Genomic DNA, 19,403 nt, shown 5'->3' on the forward strand with positions numbered 1-19,403 from the left:
AGCCCTTAGAAAGCTTTCAGGCGACCGGAGCAGTTCTTCTTCTCTTTCTCCACCATCAAAGCACCTCCACTCCTATCGAGATGCCGAGAGTCGGAGGAGGCCGTCGCAACAGGGCTCCGGACAGCATTCTGCCGGAGTCTCGTCTGAGGAACGAAGAGGCGGCGGCCAAGATCAGGAAGCTGTTGGTGCCCGAGGGACAAGAGGGAGCCGTGGTGGTGATGCCGGTGAGCCTGACGCCGGCGACAACCGTTCCTGGGTGGATTGTTCTCATCACCTCTTTCGTGGTGGCGGGGTTGGTGCCGCCATTCTCTACCTTCTTCCTCCAAGTGCTTGAGACCTACGGCATCCAACTGGTGCACCTGAGCCCCAACTCCGTCGTGGTGTTGGCGGTCTTCGCGCACCTCTGCGAGATGTTCGTGGGGGTGGCGCCTTCGGCGACGCTGCTACGACACTTCTTCGTCTTGCGGCCGGTGGGGAAGAAGAGAGGGCACTCCACGGCGGATGTCGCGGGGTGCTGTAACCTTCGGCTACGAGACGGCCTGGGGGAGCACTACATCCCCCAGGTACTGCGCAGCAAGTGGGAGGAATGGCGACGGGACTGGTTCTTCGTCGACGTCGACCCCCATGAGCGTCTTGATCTACCAGAGGCGGCGGCGGAACCTCGGAGGTCGATGTGGGAGGTGCCGCCGCCAGAGGACGCGAGGTTGGAGCCGGTGTTTGAGCGCATCCGGCTCCTGCGCGACTCCGGGCTGACCTCAGTCATGGTGGTGGTGGACTTCCTGCGCCGTCGTCTGGCGCCCCTGCGGGAGCGGGCCCGGCCGTGCTGGTTCTACACCGGGCCTGAGGACATCACTCAGACCCAAATCGGCGCAAGCTGGGACCTGGGCCCGGCGGAGCTGAGGGGCATGACCCGAGTGATCACCGGAGTGGAAGACATGAGCCGGGCGGAACTCCCGTGGCCGGAGATGGCGCTCTGCGCCAATCCCGATCGGGTGGCGATCATGGCGCAGCTGCCGGAGTTCAATTCCCAGGGGCTCGTGGACCAGCCGAGGAGCCGGAGCTCCGAGGCCTCCGAGTTCCCTGGGTTGGACGAGCTGCTCTGCGAGGAGGCTACGCGCGGGCTGGCGATGGGGCCGCTGCGGGCAACAGCCGCCGTGCCAGAGAGGAGGGCACCGCCGACACTGCAGAGGTTGTGGCACCGGGGGATCGGGGGAAGCGCCCCCGAGTCCTCATCTCGGTGCCGGACTCTCCACCGTCGCCGTCGGCAGCAGCGGCGTTCCCGGTCCTGGAGCCACGACTCGTGCGGATGGGGCCTGGGCCGGCGCCAGAGAGCCGCGCGGCGGCCCCGCCGAGCCCCCAGCGGAAGAGGCGACGGGAGGACTCCGGGTCGGCGCCGCCGGACCCGGACTTCAGGCTCTCGGCGGCCAAATGGCAGTATCAGGGGATGACGACCGGGTAAGTTTCCTCCTTTGCTCTTTCTTGGGCGCTCCTTGCCCGAACTGAGCTTCGATTTTGATCTTCGCCTATCTCCCGCAGGCCGACCGCGGGCGCCACTGTGATTGAAGGGGCACGGGCGCTGAGGCCAGAGCCAAGCCCGCCGGCCGCGTCGACGCAGGCGGACGCAGCGACGGCGGGGGCGCCAATAGTCGTGGCGGCCACGGGGAGGACGGCGGAAGCGGCGGCCGAGAGGAGGACGGAGCAGTCGTCCGAGCCCTCGGCGCCGGCGGAACCTACCCCGGGCATGCAGAGCCCGGGGCGGATGACGGTGGAGACAGCGTCCTTGCCGGTGCTGGCGGACGTGGCGGCCGAGGCGGGAATGCGGCGGCCGCCCGAGTCTTTGGCACCGGCGGAACCTACCCCGGGCAGGCAGAGCCCGGGGCGGATGGTGGTGTGGCATCCCATGGAGACTTCGGACCCCCCAGAGGCGATCTGTGGGGAGGCCAACGCTCCACCGGCGCCCGACCAGCCCGCCGACCCCTTCCTGGCCGCGATCGAAGGCGTCCAGGTTGCGGTCGGGCAGCTGGGCGCGGCAGTGGACGCAAAGGAGGAGCAGCTTGAAGCTGAGCGCGTCCGGCTAACTTCGGAGAGGGCGCAGCTCGCGAGCGCCCAGGAGGAGGCCCGCGCGGCGACCGTGCGGGAACAGAAGCTCCTGGAAGATACCCACGCGGAGGTCGCGCGGGAACAAGAGATTTTGAAGGCCGCGCGGGCGGAAGCCGCGCGGGAGCGAGAAGAAGCCGCCCGCCTGGCTGAGGCGTCGAGGTAGCAGGCTGCCGAGGCCCTTGCCAGGATGGAGCAGGCGCAGGAGAAGGAGGCAGCGGTCGCAGTCCGCGAGAAGGCGGCGGAGGAGCTGCGGGCCGAGCTGACCCGTCGGGAGGGCGAGGCCGAATTGACGCGCGCCGACCTCCAACGCTGGGAAGACGACCTCCGGAAGATCAGAGAAGATATCTGCCGTTGGGAGGAGGACATCTCCCTTCAGGAGGTGGACAATGAGATCACGGCGGCGGATCTAGGTGCCCGGGAGGACTCGTTGGCCCAACAAGAGGACGTGTTGGCTCGTCGGGCGGGGGAGCTGAGCCGTCGAGAGGGCGTGGCTGCCGCGGCGGTAGCGGCCGTCGCCACCAGGGGGGAGGAGAACGCGAAGCACGAGGCAAAATTAACCGCCCGTGAGCGCGCCTTGTCCGAGCTGGTGGCGCAGACGAAGCAAGCTGCCAGCTCCGCAACCGACGGTGGTTCTTCTGGCCCGGCCGCGGACCAGGGACTTGAGGCGTAGCTGCGGGCTGCGAAGGAGAAACTCGAGACCGCGTTCGTCTCACGGGTCAACCTGCAGCACATGTTGGAGGATATACTCCGGCGGATGCGGCGGGCCGTGGAGAAGGGCGGTCTCGGACGGCTCGTCGAAGACCAGAAGAGTGACAGCCCCGCACGACAAGTCTTAGGGCTTCAGCAGGTCTGCGAGCGCCTCGAGGCCCTGCCCTGGGCCGTCCAGGAACTCGCTGCCCGGGAGGGACGTGGCTTGGCCTATGCGGTGGCCGAGCACGTCCTGGTCTGCTACCGAAGTAGAGACCCGAACTTCCCGCTGGAGCCGGCGCGGGAAGGAGTGGTTGAAGCCGAGGGAGAGGCCGCCCAGGAAGCGGTTCGGAGTACCGCTGCCGAAGTGGCGGCTGGCTTTAGGCGGGAAGTGCCACCGCCGAAGACTCAGAAGACTCGGACACCGCCTCCGCCGCCGACTAGGCTTTTTTGTAGTCATTTTTCTTTCTTTTGTTGTTGTCTTGACGGATGTAAATACGGGAGTGATCCCTCAGAAATGCTTGTATTTGCCTTGTGAATATAATGGCAGATTTTCTTTGGGCTCGCAACTCCAGTGTTCTTGAGTACTTAGTGTTCCTTCCGATGTTTTGCCTTGAAGCCCCGGGGAGTACTCAGTCGGACCGTTCCCGACCTTTCCATCCCTGAGAACGAAGTTGTCCCGATTGCTGTTGTTGGCGCGTTCAGCCCTCGAGTCCTCGCGAGTCCGTATCATCTAAGTTGAAAGACAAAGACACGAACTTCCTTGCTCGGGAGATAGATCGATCCAGCACGGAACACGCCGTGACCGGTGAACACTTTTTCACCTCGCGACCACTCAGTTAGTAGACGGGAAACGCGTGCGGGCGGAAATGTGACCAAGAGTCCCCGTGGTCCGGTGGTGCCTGGGCTTAAGATGGACCGGACCGAGCACTGACAGCCCGTCCCTTAGGCCTGAGCTCCGGACTACTCGAGCAGCTCGAGCGATAGGATTACCCAGGGCACCCAAGGACTCGGTAGTGCTCGGGGTCCTTAAAAGCGGACCGAACACCACGACCACCACGAAGGGCTTCGGTCGGACATTACCGTACGCGCGGTGCACCTTTCTACAAACCGCTTTGTCGTTCCAGGAAAAAGTAGACACATGGTAGGATTTTGTGCGCGAGGAGATCATCTCGCCGAGAAGATTAGAATGCGAGAGCCCCCGAGGATGACTCGGGAACATAAAATTATTGAACACAAATTTGTCTGAATTTAACCACTCACCGGACAGCTGTCGGCCTCTCGGCCAACCGATCCAGGAGGGGTGTGTGCTTCCGAGCTCGGGATGCCCGGGGACTTGGTTCCTTCAGCCGGAGTGCCCGAGCGCCTAGGGGCACGCGAGGATCCCAGGGTCGGGTGATCTCGACCACTCATGCCTAAGTGGTAGGACCACCCGAGGACCCTTGGGGCCGACCAGTGACCGGGGCATCGAAGCCCTTGCGATCGAGCTGTTGTTGATTGTCGGCCTGTGACTTAAGAGAGAATAGGGAATTTCTTTGCCTGGTGCGCTCTGTCAGTGCGGCACTTGTTATAGACTGCTCTCGTTTTTGACCCGAGACCTCTTGAATACCCAAACCGGCGGACGAGAGCGGACAGAGGCATAACCCAGAGGTCCTATGGTCCGGTGGCGCCCGGGTATGACAGACCAGACCGAGCACCGACAACCCGCTCCGGGGGCCTGAGCTCCGGACTACTCGAGCAGCTCGAGCGATAGGATTACCCAGAGCGCCCCGGAACTCGGTAGTGCCCGGGAGCCTGCCACGACACCGAACACCACAGCCTACCATGCCGGACGTAAGTCAGCAGCAACTGCCCGCGTGCATACCGATTGGGATTCTTTTATCAGCGGGGAAAATGAGAGAGCTAACTTTTTCTCGCACAATCGAGTATCTCACCAGACAGATTAAACATACGGAATCCAGGAAAATGAATTTGACATAGCGACTGCATATTGAGATATTGGATTTACAAATTTTACAAGGTTGGGCGACGGTGACTTACCCAAGTGGTGGTAGCCCCCGGTCAACTTGGGCGGGGGGAAGCCCCCGACCTGGTTGACCTGAGCCGCGAGCATGGCCATCTACGGGTAGAACCTGCGCAGGTGCTTGATGTTCCACAGGTTCGGGAGCGGCTGCCCATCCTCTGCCGCCAACCTGAAAGAACCTTCTCGCGGGCCCCCGATCATGGTGAAGGGACCTTCCCACATAGGGGACAGCTTATTCTTTCCTTCGCGCGACTGGACGCGTCGGAGAACTAGGTCCCCCACCTCGAGAGATCGGGCCCGAACATGGCGCAGATGATATCGCCGCAGACTCTGCTGGTACCGAGCCACCCGAACGGCGGCACGCCACCGGCGCTATTCCAGGTAGTCAACGTCGTCGCGCCTTTGCTGCTCCTGCTCACCCTCGGAATATGCATGCACCCGAGGGGAGCCTAGAGTGAACTCGGAGGGGAGGACCGCCTCAGCGCCATAGACGAGGAAGAACGGAGTCTCCCCGGTGGCGCGGCTTGGCGTGGTCCGATTAGCCCATAGCACGGCGGGCAGCTCGTCCACCCATCCCTTCCCGTGCTTAGCGAGCACGTTATAGGTCCGGGTTTTGAGGCCCTTTAGTATCTCCGTGTTGGCGTGCTCGACTTGCCCGTTACTCCGAGGATGAGCGACGGAGGCAAAGCAGAGCTTGATGCCGAGGTCTTCGCAATAGTCCCCGAACAGGGCACTCGTGAACTGGGTGCCATTGTCGGTGATGATCCGGTTCGGGACGCCAAAGCGACTGGTGATGCTGCGGATAAACTGGAGCGCCGTGTTTTTGGTCACCTTGATGACTGGAACCGCCTCCGGCCACTTGGTGAATTTGTCGATGGCGACATATAGGTACGCATAGCCCCCGATTGCTCGGGGGAATGGACCCAGAATGTCCAACCCCCAGACCGCGAAAGTCCATGACAGGGGGATGGTATGAAGAGCCTGAGCTGGCTGGTGAATCTGCTTTGCGTGGAACTGGCACGCCCTGCAGCGCCGAACCAGCTCGGAAGCATCCTGGAGAGCTGTAGGCCAGTAGAAACCTTACCGGAAGGCCTTCCCGACCAGCGTGCGGAACGATGAATGGCCACCGCACTCGCCCTCGTGGATCTCAGTGAGAAGATCGCCGCCTTCTGCCCGGGAGATGCATTTCAGGAGGACACCTCTTGCGCTACGCCGGTAGAGATCCCCATCTACTATGGCATAGCGTCTGGACTGCCGAGCAACTCTTTCGGCAGACGCCTCATCCCCGGGAAGGAACTTTTCCTTCAAGTACCCTCGGATGTCAGACATCCACGAGGCATCTTGAGAACATTCGGCGAGTGCAGCGCACTCGCCGGACGGCGGCGCCCTGACGGGGCTTCCCACTGAGGGCACCGCCGGGGTCCCCTGAATTGAGTTCGAGGTTTCCCCTTCGTCCTGTTCGGCAAGCAGGACGGAAGGCCGTGCGAGTCTTTCTTCAAAGAATCCGGCAGGGATGCGCGCACGGGAGGAGGCCAGGCGGGAGAGCTCGTCGGCCAGAGTGTTGTCGCGGTGAGGGATGTGCCGCAACTCCAGGCCATCGAAATGCCTCTCCAGCTTCCTGACCGCAGCCACGTACGCCGCCATTTGAGGATCCGTGCACGGGTACTCCTTGGATACCTGGTTGATCACCAGTTGGGAGTCCCCTTTGACCAGGAGGCAATGAATCCCGTGCCCCACCGTAGCCCGGAGGCCAGCGATGAGACCTTCATATTCCGCCATGTTGTTGGACGCGCGGAACTGCAACTGTACGACGTACCGGAGCTCTTCACCCGTTGGGGAGGTGAGAACCACTCCGGCCCCTGCGCCTTTCAGCGAGAGGGAGCCGTCGAAGTGCATGACCCAGTACCCGGGCGCGTCGTGCCCGGGATAGGCAGAGATCTCTTCTGGGACGATGTTGGGGACGGGTGTCCATTCTGCCACGAAGTCGGAGAGCGCCTGGCTTTTGATCGCCTGGCGACTGACGAAGTGCAGGTCGAATTCCACCAGCTCCACTGCCCACTTGACAACACGCCCGGTGGATACGTGGTAACCACCGAGACCTTGTGCGTCTGGAAGTAGTGGCGCAGCTTCCGGGAAGTGACGAGCACGGCGTAGAGCAGCTTCTGAGCCTGGGGATATCTTGTCTTGGCTTCCCGGAGGACTTCACTGACGAAGTACACCGGTCGCTGTACCCAGCGGGCCCGGACGGAGGCTTTACCCGGGGCGCTGCTGCAGCCCCCAGGCTTGGCGGCATGGTCGGGGCTGGCCGGATACTCGGGCTCGACTCCCTGATTGGGAGGAGCAGTGTGCTCGGGCTCGACCCCTCGCTCAGGGGGAGCCGCGAGGATGGGTGAGTGCTCGGGCTCGACCCCTTGCACAGGGGGAGCCGCGAGGACGGGTGAGTGCTCGGGGGCCTCTGGGAGCTGGGACCCAGCACCTGGCCCCAGGCACTCGTCGCGCTCTACCACCAGCACCATGCTCACGACCTGAGGAGTGGCCGAAACATAGAGCAGCAGGGGCTCACCTTCGGAGGGAGCCACCAGCACGGGTGGCGTGGTGAGGTACTTCTTCAGATTGTGGAAGGCCTGCTCGGCCTCTGGTGTCCAGTCGAAACGACCGATCTTCTTCAGAAGCTTGAAGAGGGGGAGCCCTCACTCCCCGAGCTTGGAGATGAAGCGCCCGAGGGCCGCCATGTAGCCGGCGAGACGCTGGACCTCTTTGAGTCGAGCCGGGGGTCGCATCTGCTCGATGGCCTGGATCTTCTTTGGATTGGCCTCGATTCCTCGGCCAGAAACCAAGAAACCGAGGGGCTTGCCCGCCGGCACCCTGAAGACACACTTCTCCAGGTTGAGCTTGAAGCGGGTAGTGCGGAGACTGTTGAAAGTCTCGGCAAGGTTCTCGAGCAGGGTGGCGCGGTCTCGGGTTTTGACCACGAGATCGTCGATGTAAGCCTCGATGTTGCGGCTAACCTGTGAATCAAGGGTAATACGAATAGCGCGCTGGAAAGAGGATCCAGCGTTGCGCAGGCCAAATGGCAGTGACATATAGCAATAAGTCCCCACCGGGGTGGTAAAAACAGTTTTTTCCTCGTCCCCTACGGCCATGCGAATCTGGTGATATCCAGAGTTTGCATCTGAAAAGCATAAAAGATCGCATCCCGCAGTTGTATCTACAATTTGATCAATGCGAGGTAAGGGGAAGGGATCTTTAGGGCAAGCCTTATTTAGGTCGGTGTAGTCCACGCACATGCGGAGCTTGCCGTTGGCCTTCGGGACGATGACTGGGTTTGCCAACCAGTCGGGGTGGAGGACTTCTCGGATAAATTCAGCGTTGAGGAGCTTGCTGACCTGCTCTTGGATAAACTCCTGGTGCTCAGGCGCCTGCCGCCGGACCTTCTGCTTCACCGGGCGGGCGTCCGGACGTACCGCCAAGTGATGCTCGATCACCTCCCTAGGGATCCCGGGCATGTCGGACGGTTGCTAGGCAAACACGTCTGTGTTAGCCCGGAGGAAGATGACGAGCGTGCTTTCCTATTTGCTACCCAGGTCACCGCCGATCCGGACGACCTGGGTAGCGCCTTCGCCCACCACGACCTCCTTCGTCGGAACAGAGGCGTCGGCGGCGAGTTGGGGTTTGGATGGAGAGGGTCCTGGGCCCCCTGTAGAGCCTTCGACCTCGGCCTGCGCTGAAACCAGAGCCATGTATGACTGCTCAGCGCAGGAGACGGCGCCGCCGGAGTCGGCGATCACGGAGATGGGGCCCACGGGGCCCGGCATCTTAACCGTGAGATATGCGTAGTGCACGGCCATCATGAACTTGGCGAGCGCCGGACGTCCGAGGATGGCGTTGTAGGGGAGGGGGAGCTCCGCGACGTCGAAGAGGACGCACTCCGTGCGGAAGTTGTCCCGACTCCCGAAGGTTACAGGCAACTCGACCTACCCGAGGGGCAGGGAGTGCCCGGGGGTCACTCCGCAGAAGGGGAGCGATGGCCTTAGGCGCCTGGAGGACACTTGCAGCTTCTCAAAAGCCTCCTTGGGGAGGAGGTTGAGGCCTGCACCACCGTCGATCAGCACTCTGCCGACCTTAACATTGCAGAAAGTGGGGGACACCACCAGGGGTAGTCGCCCCACGGCTGCAGTACTCGCGGGGTGATCGGCCATGCTGAATGTGATTGGAGCGTCCGACCACCTCAGGGGCCTAGTGGCCTCCTCGCTCGGGGTTGCCGAGCACACCTCGCGTCGCATGACCTTGATGCCACGGCGCGAGGAAGGAGTGTAGGCGCCTCCGTTGATGAAGGCGACGGCGTGCTCGGGCTCCTGAAAACCGAGCTCAGCATTGTCGGGGGCGACCTCAGCATCGCTTCCCCCGCGGGACTCGTCGCGCTCCCTCTGGCGCTGCTCGACGAGTCCTTTGACCGTACGACACTCCGTGAGGTCGTGCCATCTGGTCTGGTGTATGGGGCACCATTTGCCTGGCTCGGGCCCCGCGGGAGCGGGGACCCTCGCTGGAGCAGGAGCCCGGTCGGGGGCCGGGGCTCTTGCGGGAGCCGGTGCCCTAGCTGTTGCCGGGGCCCTTACGGGCCGTCTGTCGGCGTCCGCCCGGCGCTCTTGCCGGCGGTCGGGCTCATGAGCCGGCCTACGGGCGGGGCCCTGGGCCGGCTCGACGGGAGCGGCCTCGCGCTTCCTTCTCTTCTTCTTTTCCCACTTGTCGGAGCGGGAAGAACTTGGCTGGTCGGCGGCGGGGCGGGGAGCATGCCACGCCCTGGCTTCCGCAGCCTTGGCGCACTTATCGGCCAATGCAAAGAGCTCCGCAGTGGTCTTGATCTCGTGTGTACCTAGCTTTTAGAGCATCCGCTCGTCGCGGACGACCTGCTGGAAAGCGACGATAACAGCGTGGGGGGCCACCCGCGGGATGGTGTTGCGGACCTGGCTGAAACGCTGTATAAAGCGCCGCAGCGTCTCCCCTTCCTGCTGTTTGATGGCGTGGAGGTCGCACTCCAAGCCGGGGCGCGTGAATGTGCCCTGAAAGTTGGCCACAAACTGGTAGCAGAGGTCATCCCAGGAGCTAATAGACCCTGGAGGTAAGTTCATAAGCCAGGAACGGGCAGAGCCGCTCAAGGCAACATGAAAATAATTTGCCATCACCTTTTCGCTGCCTCCGGCCGCTTGAACGGCCGTTGTGTAGATCTGGAGGAACTCGACGGGATCGATGGACCCGTCGTACTTCTCCGGCAGCTCAGGGCGGAACTTGGAGGGCCACTTGACCCGATGGAGCTCAGTGACAAAGGCACGGCAACCGGTGCCGTACCCCGCGGCGTGAGCGGGAGTCCTTGGTGGCGAACGCCGGCGAGCCGGGGATTCCCGGTGATCGTGGGCTGGGAAAGAGGAAGCCTGGTCCTCTACCTCGGCCTCCTGCCGGGTTTCCCGCTGGCTCTCGAGAGTGACCCGGGCGTCCTCGTGGCCCCTCCGCTCGTTAAGACGCAAGCGGAGGTCCCGGGCTTCGAACACGGCCAGGGGGACGGCACCCCGCCTGGAGGCCCCTCGGCCCGTGCGGATGTTGCCCGTTGAGGAGCTAGTTCTGGCGGCGCCACGCTGGGTGGTGGTGCGAGGACTCCCAGCCTGCACCTGGCGGCGAGCAGTGCCGACCAAGGCGACGACATCTTGGATCCACCGGCCTTCCGGAGTGTTCGGTGTGGCCTGGACGGGCGGGTGCCTGAGGAGAGCATGCGCTGCAAGCAGCGCGCTCCCCGGGCTGGCCTCGCTGAACGCGAGTCTGCGCCGAAGCGGCACCCGACGTGTCCAGAGGCGGACCTGGCGGCCGGGGTCTCGACCTCCTGCTGGGGGTCGGAAAGTGCATCAGCGGCGGCGGCGGCGGCCCTGCTGGGCCCAGCGCCTTGGTCCCCTTGGGAGGGAAAAACCGCGCGCATGGATAGTGGCCGCTGTTGGAACGCAGCAGCGACTGGGACCTCTTGGGCGTCGGGCAGCGCTCCGTCACTGGAAGTGGAGCCGAAATGCTGGAGACGGTGCCCACCGGCCATCTTTTCCTGTGTAAGAGAGCAAACGAATAAATTCAGGGATATTCCCCCCTACCTGGCGCGCCAGCTGTCGGAGGATGAACTCCTGTCGCAAGGATCCCGAGAGACCCCTTTTTAAAGATTCGGCCGGGGGGATGATCCCGAATGAGTTCGTCGGGGAAGTAAATGGAAGCGGAAATAAATGCAACGGCCGGTGGTGGGGGACGATCGACCTAGTGCAAAAAGAAATAAATGCACCGGGGTTTAGACAGGTTTGGGCCGCACGGGGGCGTAATACCCTACTCCTGTGTGGATGCAATATCCTTCCTTGAAGGGAATCCTTCAAGTATGTGTCTGGTTACAAAGGTGTATCGTCGAACAGAGAGCTTGAGGCTTCCTTGCTCTAGCTCTACTCGAACTTGCTTGTAGTGTTCTTCGTCTCAGGTTACTTGATCTCGGATCGATCTTTCGGTTACCTTGGGGCTCTCTCGGTGGTTCTGAGTCTTTTTTCGGTCGTTTCTTTTGGTCTTTCTGTTACTCTAGGGGTGTGGGGATGTCTCTGAGTTTTTCGGGGGTGCCTTCCTGTGTTATCCATCCCTTCCTTTTATACAAACGCCGACCTCGACTTACCCCAAATGGGAAAGAGGGGGCGCGAGTTCCAAGACGCCACGGAGAAAAGCGTCATCATTCCGTCCGGGCGAAGTGACAGGGGCGGTGGAAAAACGCGGCGCGCATCCAACCACCCGTCACTGTGGACGTCCTGGCGCCGTTGAGAGGGCCCACCGGGCGACCACAGAGGCACCCGGCGCGCCCACCCTGTCTTGTTCTTCTGCCAGGGCAGGGTGGCAGGCGGAATGCTTTGATCCTGGCAACGTTATCCCGAGATACCCCGGATGATACGGGACGGGACCCGTGCAATTAATGGACCCACGCCCCTCTACCAAAGCATGGCAGGGACTGACACTGTGGCGTGGGCAGTTGGGAATGTCAGGATGTCAGGATGTCAGGCCGCACATGCCCATTAAATGCAGCTTCGGACCTTTGACTGGCTGACACCTCGCCGACGGGTCCTTCCGGGTCGTCGAGGCGTCGGGTGATCTTGCGCGAACCTTCGGGGAACCGAGTACTCGGGGGCTGCCACGTGCAGCCCTGAGCACTATCTCCCGAGCCCTTCTGTAGATCCTTCGGGGAACCGAGTGCTCGGGGGCCGCCACGTGCAGCCCCGAGCACTCTCTCCCGAGCACTTGGTTGTTTGGCCCATCGGGGGACTATGGTACTCGGGGGCGAGTGGGCACCTTCCCGAGCATTTTTTTCCCGGTACTTGGACTCTGCGGGTCATCGGGGAACTGGAGTGCTCAGGAACCAGAGGCTGTGGCCCCGAGCACCTTCTCCCGGAACTTAGATTTTCCTCATCCTGCAGGGGGGACCTCGCGGGATGGTGACACATGGCGGACGGCCGGCCTGGTCTCGGGACTTAGGGACCCCCGGTTCCTGATACACCGACAATGACCCAACAATTAATTATGTAGCCATTGTGCTTGCTCTACAGTACACAAGGACATGCATTTGTTTCATGTCCATAATGTGCAGTGCATAGACTTCTGCCACATTTCTTCTTTCTTTGTAGGATGCTGCCAATCCACTTTCCTCCAATCTAGTATGGTGATGAGAACCCTATCTCTTGCAGTTAGGTCTTACTGCTCTTGTATGATGCCACATATGTTGTAGGAGCAACATGTCGCTGTCGAGACCGGACCAAAAAATCAGTCCAATCTCTGTTATGTGTAGAGCTAGGAATCAACCTCCATACATAGTAAGTTCATTAATGACAATGAAACAATATCTATAACGTATTCAAACAAAATCGTCTTACAAAAGGGACCGTCAATGATAAGAAGAAAATAAAACTGCAACGGATTTAAGCATAGTCTTCAATCTTCTAGCGGCTCCACAGACAATCAACGGAGAACACCTCCCTAGAATGCACTTTCTTCTGCACATTTATCAGCCATAGCCAGGAATTGGCAACACCTGCCAAGTCCATATTCTGAACTACACTCCTAACGCCATGTTTATCAACTATAATCTTATCGCTTCCAGCAATGGATTGACGTGGCGAGGCCATCATACGATGGGGGATGGATGTATTAGAGAGGCCAAAACCAAATAGAAGTATGAGATCAGAGGAAGCATGCAAGAGGCAGGAGGCACATCGGGAGCATCAATAGAAACATTAGCCATGAATAGAGATAGTAATAGGGTACGACGGGTATAGATAGTGCTCACCCATACCTATACTCATCAATTTTTTACCTACCCGTGGGTATACTCATGAATGCCCACGGACGACAGGGCGGGGCGCGGGGTGACACGGCGGCATGACGAGGTGATGTGGCGGCACGACTGGCTGACTCAGGGAGGCACCATGGGGAGGGGAGGGGCACATGGGAGGCAATCAAGCAGAGGCGTGGGGGCCAGGGGGTGGCGTAAAGTAGTTGGCAGCGGTAGAGGGTTGAATAGTAAAGAGCTGGGGATTGATGAGTGGGGTATTTATATGATGTGAAATGTTAGGGTTTGAAGAAATGGTCCACTTGTCATAGATCCATGTGGGTATATGGGTTTCACATGTATGGGTATGTCTTACCCATACCCTTATATGTCTACCCATCAGGTAGTATTTTCTACCCACGAACATACCCGTAGGTACCAAATGCTATCCATACCCTATCCTAATCGGGTATTTACCTATGGAAAAATGGGTAATCAGAATAAACTACCATCCATAGCGGTGAGAACAGGAACACAAGCAGCAGGCTGAGGAGCTTCAAAGACGGGAGAAGGAAAGCCACCTCTAGCATGACATTTTAAGGAGCTAGGAGGCCGAACCTCGTAGGCGTAAGAAAGTACTTTAGAGGTATCAAGCTCATCCGTGTCGCCAAGAAGAAGAGGAGTGCGAAGTGGTGCGTGATAGAAGGGGGAAATATTCTCACTCCATGTAGTAGAATCCTTATCATATTCCTGGTATTGTAATATTTAAAATCATATACCATGAACTTTGTAAAAAACCATAGACATTTATCTGTGCGAATAAAATGAGGGCCTCTAATCTCCTCTCCATATAACTTAAATTCCTCGAAGTAGTTTAATTCCTAGAAAATACGCAATCTTCAAAGAATTACAGTTCAAGAAATGTGGGAAACAATATTATTCAATGAGCTACAATTTCCTATCACCCATTCAATGGGTGACAAGTATCAGCCCTATCCAAGCTAGCATGCCACGCGGACCTATCGACCGTTAAACGGGTGTCAAGTTTTTATGACCCTTTCAATGGCGATAGGAGTACATTTTTATCAATTTTCAAAATAGGTGCACATTTTTGCTAATTTGTTTAAATATATAAATAAAAAATCCTTTCATTCGATCGGGTTGTCTTGACTAGAACTACCTCTATTTGCTTTTACTTGTCATCACCTTTTACTGTAGCAATTTTGACCGTTCGTTTTTAAAACAGATTTATAGATATTTGAAAATATACAATAATAATAATTTTTTTCATGATGAATCTAATACTATAAAAGTTTTAAGTATCTATAAATCCTTTTTAGGAAAAAACGGATGGTGACAATTAAAAACAAATAGAGGTAGTAAGGTTTATGGCCCATTAGTGGTCCAAGAGATCCATCTCTAGTTTTCTTTTACTTCTCTTACTTCAAACAAGCAGAATCCCTAACCGTTCGATATGGATCATGTGCTAGATCATACTAGAACCTGATAAAGCTATGCTCCCAACCTGAGCTTCATGTGGTCACGCCCCAACCAAACAAAATACTTTTCCAAGCACCTCGCCAGGCTCGCCCACACCAACCAAAATCGCCACCGCGCTACGGTGAACACGGTTAGATATAGGATTTCTCCAACCTCTCCGATTAGCTATGGTGGTTCTACAACCATGGTGGGCAGCGACGCTCCTCCTTGCCTTCCTCCTCATCATGGTCGGCGAGGCCTCCGCCACGGGCCCACCACATCCTACTATGTGCTCGAGGCCGATCGCCACAGAGGTCTTCCTAGAAATCCCCAGGGTGTGCTCGCTGACATGTCGCCACCTCGGTGACCGGGCTGACGTCATCGAGGTGGGTCATTGGAACCCTCTGTTTGCTTGCTTATAGGTTTGGTGCTGTTGCGTTATAAGATCAGCTTGATGCTATTAAATTTCTAGGTTTAAGTGTGCTTCAAATGCACTTCACGTGCATTGAATTGAGGTTCCATTTGAATTAGTAGCAATTCTCTCAGGTATATGTACTTGGCGGCAGTAGATTGTGCAACTTTAGTGTGGGAATTAGTTGTGCATTGGCTTCAAATCTTCAGCTCTCTTCTCAGTTTTTTTTTTTCCTGAAAGGACTATCTTCTCAGTTCTCATGCCATCACAACTCATGTCCATTCCTCTTGTTCTAGTTGACCTCTATTGATCCCTTTTTACTCGATTAGTTTCTCTTGTGTGAAACTGGAATTTTGTGCCTTTATCGTTTTGTTGTTGTAGGATCGAGAAAGACAACTAGAATGGGTTGAATAGGAGCCTCACCAAATTCTTGGATGGTCTATGCTACTCTTTTACCTAACACGTCTCAAATCAATAAACGGAAGCAAAATAAAAATAAAAATGAGAGAAGCAAGTCATAATGCAATTCTCCAAAGAAAACATGACTGCTATGGATGGAATTGAACCATAGGTTCCATAGAACAACATTCTAAGAGTCACAGCCATAAAACTTATAACTTGAACCGAAAACACTTAGATCTAGGTACCTGATGAAGAAATTTTTCAAGTTGATAGATCTAGAGACAAGGGATGATTCAAGATCAACTTGTATGTGATTCTTATGCCTCTAGTAACAAGAAAAACAAAAATCACAACAAAAACCGAAAAACTTGTAAAATTGCAAGGGAGACGAGAGAAGAACACTAGAAGGAGATGAATATAAGCATAAGAGTAAACAACATCTTCATCACTTGCAGAGAAACACCCTAATTTTGGTGAATTATAGAGTATTTTGCTCACAAAAGCTCTCACCTAACACATAAGTTAACCACTCCTCTCTCTCACTTATAAAACCCTAACACACAAATCTCATACAAATCTCATATGGTTGGCTTAAGAAACTCACACAACCCTCCCGCTCTATTTATAGGCATAGCGATGTTCCTTAGCCTCTAACTTTTCTAGATTCTCAAAGTACCCCTCTCTTTCAATATACTCCTACCTAACATTGAGGATATTTTTTGTCTAACTTTTTCTTCGTCCATCAAACGATCATGGCGCCTTGATGACATAGCTTTATTCAACGCAAGGTTTGCAATGATGCCATGTGTACTTCCAAACTTCCTACGGTTTTGAGGCTAAACCGCAAAATCGTCTTGTATGCTTCTCAAAGCTTGACTCACCGTCACTTGCTTACTCCTTAAGCAAGCCACCCAATGTCGATGCGTGTACACCGTCTTGCGATCTCAACTGCCAGCAAGTCTCTCTCACACTCGATTCCTCGAGCCACCTTGTCACTTGTATCAGCATCCCTTTCGCATGACTTTGTTAACACGTCATCTTCATCTACTTTTTCAAGCTTTGCTTTCTCTTCACGTGTACAACTAGGACCACTCTTGATTCTGTCCGACCTCCTTGATCGTCCGACATCAAGCACTTCGCTTAGTCTCGATCATCTCACCGTCAACCGTTAAGTTGCATCCATCACCTACATATGAAAAGACAAGCATAAAAGTTTCCCCAACTCCATCTCCAATTAGTCATAATCAAAATTCTTAGTTGAAAGCCCATCACAGAAAAATCGTGAACACGATATGATCCGGTGCACACTCCTTTCGAGCATCGGACCATCCAACGTGTGAAAAACCTTTCTCCGCTGAGCCGAGAGAAAATCTCCTAAAAAAGCTTCGGTAAAGCCTCTAGTGTACACACTGGACCATGCGGCGTGTACAAAAGCTCTAGCTTTCTCCACTGAGCCGACGAAAACTTCTAGAAAATGTTCCGGCATGCACACCTTCCTAATACCGGACCATCTAGTGAAGCATTTGATTTTCTCTTCTGAGTCAAAACCCACCGACGTAAATTTCTTTTGAACATCAGATCAGCCAGTGTGGTCTTATTCCTAAGCGCCAGACCGTCCGGTGTTTGCAATTTTCTTAGCTTAGAGACAAAAACTCCAACCCCCATTTCTTTCCAACTTCGATTGATCATAATTATAACCATGCATTGTAATACATAGATATACTCATGCAAATCAAACTCAACTTAACTTAAACTTTATCAATAACTCATCATAAGTAAATCAAGTCACATATTCACTTCTCAGTTGGTGTAGGGAGATGAGGCTACATTGTTCGGGGCAATGAATCTCCTTCACATGAACTAGGAGGTTTGTGTTGCTGTGCTTTTTTATGCTTCATGGTGCCCCTTCTCGCGCGAGTGCCGACACAATTTGAGGCATTGGCTTACTCGTTTCCAACTATTCCCCATTGTGCATTTGAAGAATCTGCAATCAAGCAAAGGTGCGTCTTTGTCTTGAAATGCTACCAAAGTAGTGCTGTGTGCTGTGATACTTTTTGTGTAAACATTAAACGAGACCTTTGAAACTGCAGCCCAATATCAAGATATGGGATTCATGGGCATCCTACACTGTTCCTCCTAATTCAACGATGCGAGTGCGATACCATGGACCTCGAACAGTTAAGTCTCTAGCTGTTTTCTACAATGATGTTTCAGGTGAGTGGTTTTTTTTTTTCTGTACTTGTTATAGTTTGTCTTTAAGTCAGTAGGTGCGCTTGGAATTTTTATGTCGGTATCTCTTTGGTTGTCATTATTACATCTTAAAATACTGGGTTGGGCACTTATACTTGCTTCCATAAATCAAGTATACTAACGGTGCAGTTACATGTGATTGAAGGTAGCAATGCTTCGATGGATTCTGCAATCGGAGATGTAGCACCATCTTCAAATATCAGGATAATTGCTTAGTTGTCACTCTAAAGAAGTGACAATTGCTGTTGAGAATGATATGTAGACCGCCCTGAGTCTATATATGTGAAACATGATAGCAAATGAGCAATTATCACTTTCTTAGAGTGGCAAAAAAGTGAATGCCCTGATAATTGAGCTTAGAAAGGATGTCGATCAAGAAAACTGTCCATTCTGGTGTGCATGTTACAGTGAAAATACTTCAGCAATATACATATCTAGCTCCAGCAGTATCCTTTTTAATTCTGAGGTTGCTCTATCTTCTGTCTCCGAAGTTACTTCCTTCGCCAGATGGACATGGAGAAACCATACTCCATTTCTCCTACCTTGAGCAAGGAAGACAGAAGTTTAACAGGTTATACCCATCGAAGTGAGTGCATTTGCATGAGGGAGCAAGAAATGCTACTGCTTGTGCCTCAAAATTGTTAGCATCTGTTTCAATTGGAGAACCAAGCACCAGTCTGCGGAACTCGACAAATGAGCTAATGTGAAGAAATCATCATTGTCAACTGGGATAATGTATATAGTAGAGTGATCAGGAAATGAAAAGCGGGCATCTGTTGTTGTCGGCTGTGGTGCTTATTGTAACAGATTCCCTCCATTCTTCTTCCTTTTTAATTCCTTTGATAGCATTCCTTGTTGTAGTTGCTGCCAATATGCTGATTCTTTTAGGAAAGGAGTCTCTGATGCACCATATTCTATGCGATGATCTAGGCGAATGTTCAATGTAATTTTTCTCCCAAAAGCCTGTATACTGTTAGAACTGTTGTACATATTTGAAGAAACATACTTCAATAAGATTGGTAAATCGAAACAAAACCTTTTGCAACATAATAGCATATTATTAGCACCGAGTGATTGCTTTCTCTTGATGCTTGCCTACAACTGGCAGACAATCTCATAGTCTAAAGTTCGGTTATAGACTCCTAGTATCTTCCGTCTTGTTGACCGAAGCAAAACATTGCCGTGTATACCAACTACAACCCTTAAGGCAGTACGTTAAGGTGCATGTATCAGGTTTTCAGTAGTATGCTAACACTACTAACAAAAGGGTCATTCATACCTCTTCTTCATTATCGGTTAACACTACCCCAAAAAGAATCATCCGTACCTCCTCTTCACTACCGATCAAAAAATAGCTAATAGTAATAATATATCACTGTTGGTTCTTAAGCTTCAGGCACGAAAAAAGCTATCTCAATAAGAATCGACAGGGATAGTGGTTATCACTGACAGTTCTTAAAGAGATGTGCATAAAAAACGTGCCTTTAATAACCGGTAGTGATAAAATTTACCTTTGCCGATTTGTAAACTGTACTGACGGAGTAATAATTGAGGATGATGAACCAACTGTGTTAATTATTATTACTGTCAGTTCGTATTTCCAACCAATAGTGATAATTTTTCTATAAATTGAACCCGTCTCTCTTAGCCGCGTCATCTCTCACTTCTCTCTCTCCTAGAAGCCGATCTCGAGGGGTTGTGGCAGTCGAAGTGGAGCGATCATCATCGGC

The 19,403-nt window shown here is 54.8% G+C and overlaps 1 pseudogene; it reads left to right on the forward strand.

Moving 5' to 3' along the window:
- Positions 1 to 1,444: 1,444 nt before the first annotated feature.
- On the forward strand, positions 1,445 to 18,380 carry LOC133927572 (5'-adenylylsulfate reductase-like 2; annotated as a pseudogene).
- Positions 18,381 to 19,403: the final 1,023 nt, after the last annotated feature.

Source organism: Phragmites australis, chromosome 8 (genome assembly GCF_958298935.1).
Source record: "Phragmites australis chromosome 8, lpPhrAust1.1, whole genome shotgun sequence".
Taxonomy (NCBI): domain Eukaryota; kingdom Viridiplantae; phylum Streptophyta; class Magnoliopsida; order Poales; family Poaceae; genus Phragmites; species Phragmites australis.